The sequence below is a fragment of the Ochlerotatus camptorhynchus genome, unplaced genomic scaffold (assembly GCF_037179485.1).
Source record: "Ochlerotatus camptorhynchus isolate MF236.1 unplaced genomic scaffold, CSIRO-AGI_Acam_v1.1 ptg000259l, whole genome shotgun sequence".
Lineage (NCBI taxonomy): Eukaryota > Metazoa > Arthropoda > Insecta > Diptera > Culicidae > Ochlerotatus > Ochlerotatus camptorhynchus.
In genome coordinates this window covers 640,434-652,064 of record NW_027040749.1, presented here as the reverse complement: position 1 = coordinate 652,064, position 11,631 = coordinate 640,434, and positions in this window count along the sequence as shown.

The following is an 11,631-nucleotide window of genomic DNA, read 5'->3' as shown; positions in this document are numbered from 1 at the left end:
TGATGGGTCGATGGCAGCACAATTAATCATCAATAAAAAAAGCGAAATGAGCAATGAAAAATCTCAAATTGGCCACTAAATACTACAGGGGTGCACCAATAAACAAAAAACAAGTTGCAATAGAAATGAATAAAAAGCCAATAAACAAATAAAAAGCTTCTTTTAATAATTTGAATGTGAGCGGTAAAAATGGCAAAAAGGGCAATAGTAAATACAATACGCTCAATTAAATAAGGATGAATCTCCACTAAATTAGGAAATTTGAGCACTAAATAACTCACTTTCGTCACCTGCAGTTGAACATATTTTCCCATAAAAGTGGCAAAATGAGCAATGTCATATTGAATAACCGCAATAAATAAATCTAAAATGTCCCACACAAAGCGCACAGTTATCACTGTTTTAATCCAATTATGCTGTAAAATCGTGATTATTTCCCCAAGAAAAAAATGAAAATATCTTTTAAAAACTGAAAAAGTTCCAGGAACCAGAAGATAAATGTATGCTTGAACATGAGGATGAGCCATCGTAAAATATGAATCGTTCTTAAAGAAAAGAAAATAATTCATGCAGGAAAGTAAAAATGAGCAATTAAAAACGAACACTGCGCAATATAAAATAAAACAAAATTCCAATGATATTCAGGAAATATTCCTTTAAATTGAAAGTTTATGAGCCAATAACCCAGATCAATTTCCATATGGTATTTTCAAGACAGCAATAAGTAGTGATACTGTGTCTTGGCTAACAAAGTCGATGTCGATAAAGAAGATTGACGAATGGGGGCCTCATTGAAAAAAGTACTATTAAACAAAATCAAAAGAGCACTAAAAACAGCTGTTTGAGCAATATATACGTCACAAAAGAGCACTAAAAATGCCATTTGAGCAATATAAAGGTAAAAAAAGACACAAAAAGCACAATTAATGTCCCAGGGAAAATTTCAAAAACGCTCAACAAAAAATAAGAAATGAGCAAGAAACGTATAAAATTAGCACTCTGAAAAATAAATTGAGCATTTTATTGGCCATGAAGGTCACAAAGAACGAAAACAATATCTTTTGAAAACCTGCAAATCTTCATCGAACCATAGACAAACAGACATAACTCTCGCATCTTGTACATCGAACACGCATTTAACGGTCAATATAAATATGTGTTAGTTGATAACACCTCAGCCGGTGGCGCCCATAGGTAATTTCCTTGCGTTTGACGCTTACACATGTACAAGATGTACAAGATGCGAGTGTTATGTCTGTTTGTCTATGGTTCGATGAAGATTTGCAGGTTTTCAAAAGATATTGTTTTCATTCTTAGTGACCTTCATGGCCTATAAATTGCTCAAATTATTTTTCAGAGTGCTAATTTTATACGTTTCTTGCTAATTTCTTATTTTTTGTTGAGCGTTTTTGAAATTTTCCCTGGGACATTAATTGTGCTTTTTGTGTCTTTTTTTTACCTTTATATTGCTCAAATGGCATTTTTAGTGCTCTTTTGTGACGTATATATTGCTCAAACAGCTGTTTTTAGTGCTCTTTTGATTTTGTTTAATGGTACTTTTTTCAATGAGGCCCCCATTCGTCAATCTTCTTTATCGACATCGACTTTGTTAGCCAAGACACAGTATCACTACTTATTGCTGTCTTGAAAATAACATATGGAAATTGATCTGGGTTATTGGCTCATAAACTTTCAATTTAAAGGAATATTTCCTGAATATCATTGGAATTTTGTTTTATTTTATATTGCGCAGTGTTCGTTTTTAATTGCTCATTTTTACTTTCCTGCATGAATTATTTTCTTTTCTTTAAGAACGATTCATATTTTACGATGGCTCATCCTCATGTTCAAGCATACATTTATCTTCTGGTTCCTGGAACTTTTTCAGTTTTTAAAAGATATTTTCATTTTTTTCTTGGGGAAATAATCACGATTTTACAGCATAATTGGATTAAAACAGTGATAACTGTGCGCTTTGTGTGGGACATTTTAGATTTATTTATTGCGGTTATTCAATATGACATTGCTCATTTTGCCACTTTTATGGGAAAATATCTTCAACTGCAGGTGACGAAAGTGAGTTATTTAGTGCTCAAATTTCCTAATTTAGTGGAGATTCATCCTTATTTAATTGAGCGTATTGTATTTACTATTGCCCTTTTTGCCATTTTTACCGCTCACATTCAAATTATTAAAAGATGCTTTTTATTTGTTTATTGCCTTTTTCTTCATTTCTATTGCAACTTGTTTTTTGTTTATTGGTGCACCCCTGTAGTATTTAGTGGCCAATTTGAGATTTTGTATTGCTTGTGCTTTGTTAATTAGGGTACGTATATATTTTAGTCATGGGTCGATAGGTAGGGTCCAGGTGTGGGAGCTGGCTCCCTGGCGTCGGTGGCATTGGTGCTCAGCACGGAAAACAAGATCGACGGAAAACAAATCAAGGAAAAAATGACAGTCCTTTGTGCGTGTTTTTGTTCATTTTGGCTTAATATTAGAAATTAACACTGATTAGTTTTTAACGCCAGTTGAAGAAGTAGCGACAGCGTATCTATGGGAGCTCTTCGATGATGTCATGGATTCCATTGTAACATATCGGGTGAGATCCATCCATTCCATTATTATTTGAAACATTATGTGCTGGGTATGGATGGGTCCAACAGGGCACCCGATTGAAGCGAAATGGATGGGGAGAGTGAAAATGAAACTCCCTGTTTTTAACATTTCTTGAATATAGGGCGTGCTCGTCTGCCCACTCATTGGGGCATCATCCTGTTGAATGGCCTGTTTTTGACCGGTTGTATGATCCTGTTGTTGGAATGCGATTCTCATTTATTCCATGGATGCACTTGGGTGATGTTGCCAAACCGTTTTTGGCAGGTTGAGCAGATAGATGTTATTAAACTTGATCGAGTCGAACAGCGAGGATAGTCCACAGTCTACCGACAGTTGTTTTGCTACAGTGAGTGCACTTTCAGATATCAGGCGGTCAAAAATCAAAAAATCGACTTTCACTAATCCTTATTTCGTTATTTTTGGTCGATAGTAAACATTTCAACTAAGAGAATCTGAAAGTTTCAAGCTTCTAGCAATTTTAGTTTCTGAGATATCGGATGTCGAAGTCAAAAAAGAGTAAGAAAAGTACAAATTTTGCCGCAAAAATACACTACCACTCAAATAAAATTTCATCCACTATTTATCACATAACTACCACATCGTTATACATCGTTGGAAAGGTAATTTAATAAGCTTTCCGAAAATAAAATTCATTTGGAAATTTGATCGAGACAGAAAAATTTAAAATAAAAACAGAAAAAAAAAATTGAAAATTAATGAAAATTTAACTTTATTGATCACAAACTTTCGAGTCTCGCACATTCCCAGGCTAATTCTCAGCTCTGGATGAAATTTTGAGTGTACTCTAACAAGTACTGAAGAGTTTGCCTGCCCCAACCTGCCCTATTGGAAATATAAGCGATTTGAAAATTTTCGGTTATTACGGAAGAATTGTCGAAAAAAATAAACATATTTAAAAAAAAAAGGTTTTTTTATATTTTTACGGTTTTCCCCCCAATAAAACCATTGTTGGTTGACTTTGTTCAATAGATTTTATTCTCTAAAAACAATCTTGAAACTGTAACCGTTATAAAATCGTAAAAATTAAATTTTAATTAATCAAAAGTTAGGCCCTTTTCAAAAGTTGGTCGTGAAAATGTTGAAAAGTGATAGCGCACACCTTATATTGATAAAAAAGCAAGAATAATAGCAGAAATTGTGAAAAAATGATAGATATATTTTTGACCGCCTGTTTGTATGAAAATGCCCCATAGTGGAGTGGTAGTTCCATATCATCATCATCATCATCATCATCATATTAATATTAGGAATTAACTACTCAGAACTTTCGTAAATGGATTCTGGAAATCTTTTTTGAATTCATATAGATAAATAGGAACAGATATTACAGATAACAGAAGTAATAATTCAGGATTATTGTTAGAACTATGCATGAACAAAAAAATATTTTTAATTCTATAAGTCGATAGATCTGGTGACTTCGACAAAGTTGATTGACCGAGTATTTTTACCAGCTTTTGTGAAGAAACCAACTGAAAAAAAAAGTTTAAAGTATGTAAACTTTAAGAGAAGCACTTTAGCATATCAAAAATCTTCTCCTAAAATGTCTTATGAAAGAGCTAACCATCAAGCGCATGAGAAGTACAAATTCAACCATTGGTGTTTGTGTTTTTGGACGAAATGTGCAGGGCAGGGCAGTCTAAAGCGTACCACTAGGGTCCAATAGCCACACGTTGGTTTTCATAACTTTTCCATTATAAATTCGTGAATATAACGAGTAACATTGCCTGTTCAGTAGCACTGTTATTTCGGAACATAAAATCCCAGAATTAGCAATGGGAAAGTAATGAAAAAACACATGGGGCCATTTTACTAAAGACGGGCATTATGTACTGTTCTCTTCTACCATCTATGGTGGAGTGCAGATGGAAGACGGAAATTGGAGGAGACAAAATAACCGCGAATTGCATCAGCTGCTGGGAAAACCACCCATCGTCCATACAGTGAAAATGATTTTCGATAACGACATGACTGAAATAAGGCGAAGAGGCCCATAGCAAGCAAGGTGGATCGACCAGCTGGTGGCCAACGGAGCCTTCGCAGACGCCATGAGGTCATGGATCGAGTGAAACGGAGACGTGTACAGCAACAGACTCCCAGGGCTTCTAATCCTGAATGGTAAGGTAAATAAGGCTCTAATGTTGGGCTATGAATCTAAACATCTCCTTTTCTTAGTTATTTAGGAACAATGCGCCATCTGGACAATACAAACGGCTATTTACTGATAGCTATACTTTATTTCAGAATTAAAGTATGGCCCAATATTAAGGACACTGAGATTGGCATTAGTGACATCAATCCGATTTCCTCTAGTAAACATTAAAAGTTTCAGTAATTTTGAATATGCTCGCCACTCCAATGTATATAATCAAATTTGCACATTGATCGGAATGTATTTCTCGTAAAACATAAAAGGGTATCTTTTGCAAGTGTTACCATATGATGCTTCCAGGGTGTGACCAGGCCCTACGTTGTTTCTGACCGGTTGACTTCACAGAAAATCGTGGGAAGCGGAGAATGGACGAAGCTAATAGCATTGGAATTAAGTTCTCCCTTCGTTCCAAGGTGATTAATTAAACTTCACTTTACATACCACAAGTTGATTTTCTTGTCTCCGAGAGGTGGACTGCCTGCTCGTAAGATGTTTGAATGATACTTAAAACTTATTACAATTTTGTCCTTAAATAATACAACAAACAAGTTCAGCAAATTTACAGTTTTTTTTTTATTTATCATTAATTTACATACAAATAAAGCAAATGCAAGGAAATGCAAAAATGTTTATTATAAACGTACGTTCGTTAATAATGAAAAAATGTAAACTGAAATTAAATTATTAGCTTGACTATGTACCTACTCATATGAGTCCAGTCCCCTTTTCAGTTTACTGCTGAAGCCGATGGAGCATTGAAAGTTGCGATTATCATAATTTTATTCAACTGGAATGCATCAGCTTCAACTTTGAGACACCGAAAATTTCAAATTTTGAGTCAGAGCCTAAGATCCAAGAGTGTTTCTAAGTAGCTGCTTTTGCCAAGGGTATACAATTCAGCACTCCACTTCGTCTTGAATATCACGCCGTTTGCAAAAGCATATTATGTATTAACCAGCATCGTTCATTCCGTCACAACAAACATCCACAATACTTACATTCGCTAGCTCCAAGAATCCTCCTAATTATTATTCACAACTTTTTGTAACTTTTTCTGCATCTTAATCTTCTCGTAATCTGTCAGACGATGTAGAAAAACAGCAAATATGCATTTTCCACCAACACTTGCACCACCACCGCCAACCCTGTAGTATTGCGAGAAATCTTAGCTTTCCTTCACCGTGAAGCTCAAACAGATGTCTGACGATTTGTCACCACTACTCAGTGTCAACGAGAACGGTGCACGGATGGCTCTCCATTTAGCATCAAAAGCAGCGTCACTTTTTCCTTCTCTATAAACACGGTTCACAGCGGTGCCATTAATTGGATACTTTCAAAAAGTACACGGTCATACGTCAAGATCTTCTTCACAAATCAGCATAATAACATCAAAACAGCAGTAGACAGTGACCCTCTTGCCATTCGCAAACCATGTATCATCGCTGAGACGCTGTATGAAAGTGACATGAACCGCCTACACAGCTGTTGGCACATTCACCGACTCAACCCGCACCAGTCGGACCACCAGGAGGAAAACTTCCGCATCCGCAAAGACATGCCTAAATTAAATTCCGAAGCTTAATCTCTTCTGCAACTTCGCTGTTGCTGTGACTACATGTCGGGATACTCACTCATGCCTCCCCCGATGATGGTGACTTGGAACCCAATTTCGCAAAGTTACACATAATTTATTTTTCCCTCACTTTGCTCAAAGGATTCCACTCGGAGAACACTTCAGCCTCAGCGTCCTACGATCAGCGGGTGGCCCGCAAAGGGTCTATTTATTTCCCGTTTTTTTTTTTTTGTATATCTCACTCTGATAGTTACATCGAAAACATACACACAAACACGTTTACCCCCACCGGTTTCACTAGTTTCAGCGATGAGGATTTTAAAATTTATTGCATGTGACTTTCGCAGCAGACGATCAGCATGCGAGCGAGCGCGGTTTTTCAGCTGAGTGTGGGAAGCGAGTGACCAACAGAACCGACAACGCGTTGACCTTCTCCTTTCTGAAAGGGACACCACAATGAGAAAGGACCCCCGAATTCGCGTCCAACACGGCCGGTAGTCAACAAACGACTGGAGTGCCAACATCAGATGCTTCATCATTGGAGGCTTCGCTTCGGAGCACGTGCTAACGGATGCCGATCTGCTGGCTCCCGCCGATGTCAGTCAGGAAACCCTTCATTCAAACTGTCTGTGGTGAGAATCGAGAGAAAGCTCGAGAGCGCATCCGGTCGGTGGAAGATTTCCCGCACTTTTCCTACTCTCAGTTGCCGACTGTTTTCCCGCTCCACTCTCCCTGCGATGAAAAGTCAGCTGGTTTTTGTTGTTGCGATGTTTTCGGTTGGGCTCTAGGTAGGAATGAGAATGCCACTTTCTTGAGGGATGCGGACGTTTGCGTTTGGAGCAAAGAGGAAATGGCTTTGGAGTAATTTATGGCCAGTAAGACCACACGTTCCTAAATTAACTGGAGGAAAGATATATTAGCGAGCAGGATGGGTTTTCATAAACGGAATGCACGAACGCATTGGTGGGAGTGCATTTTGAAGCGGGCGTTTGTGTCCGGAAGAGTTATGAGTGTTTTTCAGGTGAAAGTTAATTATGCCGAAGGTAAGTGCTGTGGACGAAAATGTTCATTGTGAATTCGGAAAATTTCATTCTTAGTTTGTCATTTTCATTTTCTAATAAAATCTAATCACATCTAACACCAACACAGCCAGTTCATGAAAGCATCCTGGAAAATGATAGATATACCTCCAACATTTTTCTTGTCTATTTGGTAAATGCAACTCATCATGCGCAAAATATATCAAAACGGACACACCTACAGTGCAGCATTTAAGGGGCAAGATGGTTTAGAAACATGGGGCATGTTTAAATCAAAGACTTAAACACGATGCTTCAGAATCCAATGAATGGATGAAACGTGGTCATCTCGTATCGTACGTTCCGTTGTATTGTTAATTATGAATGATTGGTCGTTGGGAGTAGCTTGTCTAAAAATGTTAAGTGATGCTCCATTTTCCTCTCGTACTCGGAACATGAGCACTAACTCTTGATCTAGCCCTAGATGGATTATGATTATAGCGCCACTGCTTGCTTTCTGAAAAGAGAATGGAATAAAAGGACGTAGGACAGGAAAAGTTCGCGTAAACTCACTATGACTCGTGAACTTTTCCTTTTGTGAGCTTCATAAAATCTCGCAAAATTTTCCAACGCTGAGTATGAAATGTTGAGATCTGAATACATTATAAATTTAAGTACATGTAAATGAAAATAAGAAAAGATCCCATTCAATTTCATAATGTGGTACCCCTACTCCCCTTCTGTACTGATGGTTAACCAAACGCTATTCCAAAACTTTTCCGGGCCATTTTCAAACTAGTTCTTCAGACCCATCATGATCACAAAAATGGGAACTTTCAAGTGAAAATCATCATCACTGAAGATACCAAACTTCTAAAAGCCGAAAGCACTAGAAAGACTCTTTTGCTCAGCTAATCAATTGAAAATCTGTGCTGAAACTTGGCCACTCCCACTCATTCCCAACCTTTGAGAATAGCGCACTGGACATTTCGCAACAAATTATAGCACGAAAGCGGCTATTCAAAATACTGTAAAAGACAATGTAAACATCTGATAAAAGGTACCGAAACAGGTGAATAAATAAACAGGAACGAACTAATCAACGATATTTTTCCCATGCAGCAAAAACTTGTTGCGTTGCATCTCCTAATTCTACCTCAACATTTCACACCATACCATAGGATCTTCAAAGAAACTCTTGCACAATCTGCCTAGCAATCTGTCTCCAATCAGAATTTACACTTTGGAATACATTTCACCTGATCACTTCCACTTGCTCTGCACTAAAGTTGTTTTCAAGATGAAAAAAACATTTCCAGAAAATAAAAACGAAAATTGAACAGTCGGATATGCTTTGCGTGCCAAAGCACACTTCAATATCGTTAAATTTGTAACTTAACTCAGAGAGAGAGTCACTCAAGGAGTAAGTCACACAGCACATTGTGCCGAAATTATATTCGGCACAGCTTGGGCACATCCATCGGCACAATCTCGTAGCCATTGGATTGTTGTAAATAAAATGGGACCACTGCTGGACAACTGTCACTGAAGTTCTTCACAACATTACGTGCTGTTTGACTGTATAGTATATTCAGGAACATCCTCTAATTTAATATACCAGAGAAGCTCAGACCAGCAGTTCACTCTTAGATCTAAATACGAAATGTAGGTTCTAGAGTGGGCTCAAGAGAAAGAGGCAGTTAATCAGACCCCATTAGAACTCTTAATTCAAATAATGCTGCAGCTCACATAAAACAAACTACAGAAGTCTAAAGAGAGAAAGAGAAGGATTAGTAATTTCCATCTAAAACCACTACCTTATTTGCTTATGATTGACAGATACGCGTATTTCGTCTACAATGTGCAGACTTCTTCAGTGTCTTGTACTAATACTCGACTGAAGAAAACATCGCATTTTACCGAATGTATGTTATCCTAGGTACGTTTTCACTTAGAACACAGAACAGAAGGGGAAGTGCAAGCAAATCGGTGAATCAAAAATGGTTCGTTTTTCTGCTCAACAAACGATGTGTTGTAGTAGCGTTCCACACGGGCTTTCTATGTGCACACACACTATCATAGCATGCTGCCTATCTTAACTGCAGGCAGAAGATGCTTTCTACCGCTAGGTGCGCTAGTGTTTGCAAATGACAAGTGGAGCCACTTTTTGATCCTTAATTCCACTCCTGTGCTTAGAATCTAGATAATCTTAAATATAATTTCCTGTAGCAGCAGGCACTCCGCTACTTGCTCTTTGATGTGTCCTAGGTCTGAATAATTCTGCACATTTTAGACGAAATACGCGTATCTGTCAATGATAAGCAAATAAGGGGCCTTATTGCGGGTGTCACTACATGGTGATAAGGAAGTGACACTCAGAATAAAAGCCGTGATTGCCGTACAAATCAAATGGGAATCACTTCACCGTGACTACAAGTGATAAGTTTTTACCGTGAAGTGACATCCGTAATAAGCCCCAAGGTATTGGAATTAGATGGAAATTACTAATCCTTCGAAGGGGTAAGTCAATCACATATGAAAATTAATAAAACCAACAAGTAGAGGAATGTTTCCTCTACCAGCTAGCATTGTTAATTTGGAGGGATGAGCTTTAATTTGCGAGAAATCGACGGTTAAAGCCATTGTTTACAAAAGCAATTACGCCCCTTTGAAATGTTGACACTGATATGTTATGTGCGTACACGCTAATTTTCCACACGGCAGGCTATCATATAAGGGGCTGTTCATAAACTACGTAGACAGGGGGGAATTATCGGGCCATACAAATTTGTAAAAATTTGTATGGACAATTGTCTACGCAGGGGGAAGGGGGGTCAAGAATCAAAAAAAAATGTCTACGTAGTTAATGAACAGCCCCTAACTTCCGAGCCATTTCAGCTTCTTCTGCTTTTGGAACGTTTTCAGCCCGTTACTTTCCTTGGTACGTTGGATGTTTCTCTTCGATGTTCTCAATTTGGTGGCCAAACCTTGAATAGAGGCACTTTTCTCATTGACGAATCTTGGATGATTTTCCGGTCCAGTTTTTGGTCCACCGGTCCCGGTTTACGGCCAGATTTCGGTGTGTCCTCGAAAATAACTTCTTCACCGAACTTTCGGGTGGCAGTTTGGACTAATCCGATACTTACATCCTACATTTTCGCCAACTTCCTTACTGATAGGTTGAGAATAGTGCACCATTTGTGCACGATCTGTTTGCGCTTTTCCGGAGAAATATCTCGCATTTTAACTTGTTGAGCAATAAGTAAACACCAACATACATCGATGAACAGAGATGGCGGCGAGTTGAAAGTGTGCCTATACCTTCTGAAACACCCTATAATTTCCGCTTCCGTAGTCAAAAGATTCTGGTGGATCCGAAAATTTGAATAAACTTCCGTTGAATGATGGAAAAAATTTCCGGAGAACATTCGAAGAAACATTTTGGAGAAAGATAGAACCTTCCATTCAAGGCACGGTAGAAAAAAAAACCTTCCGTTCAACGTCGGACGAAACTTCAAAATGTTCAAGTTGGAATAAAGTTCCAGAAGATGTCTGAAAATCTTCCGGAAGAACCAGTGCGAATCAGGAGAAACATAAGGAGGAAATCATGCAAATTTCCCGGTGAAAAAATTAAAAAATTATAATGTATTGAAATATGTTTTATGCTTCATAAGTCTACCGACAGAAGTTGTTATTCTAGTGAATAAGTATCGAATATATTCGGCCACTGGATAAAATATTACAAGATTTCCAGGAATTCCCTGTTTCCCGACTCCCGGGTAGCCAGAAATGGCCGGGAAATGGAAACACTAGATCCAAACAAGTGGTAATTAGCCTTTTGTTCAGTAGCTCCTATCGCTTCCTCCCAGCGGTGTCAGCTGAGGCGTATGTAATAGTAGGAAAAATAGGATAGTTAACCCCGATGGGTCCTTGGTCTTTAGCTGATAGAGCGTGCTTCCATCCTCTGCGAACGGAGTGCCTAGTACAGAAGCTCACGAGTAAGATTCTAATTACCTTATACTGAAAACAAGAATACACAATTGGATTAGACACAGTCGTATTGGCCACATATCTGCCACGATTTGAGGCTGTGTGAAGGGAGATGCATACCATTACCGAAGTGATCATCAACACGTAGAATGTTTTTAAATATACAACAGTACTCCACCAAGCTCAATTGATTTCAAATCATGTCCTGGTAATTCTCCCAAAATTTAAGCTCATTTGGATACGAACTCATACTGCAGTGG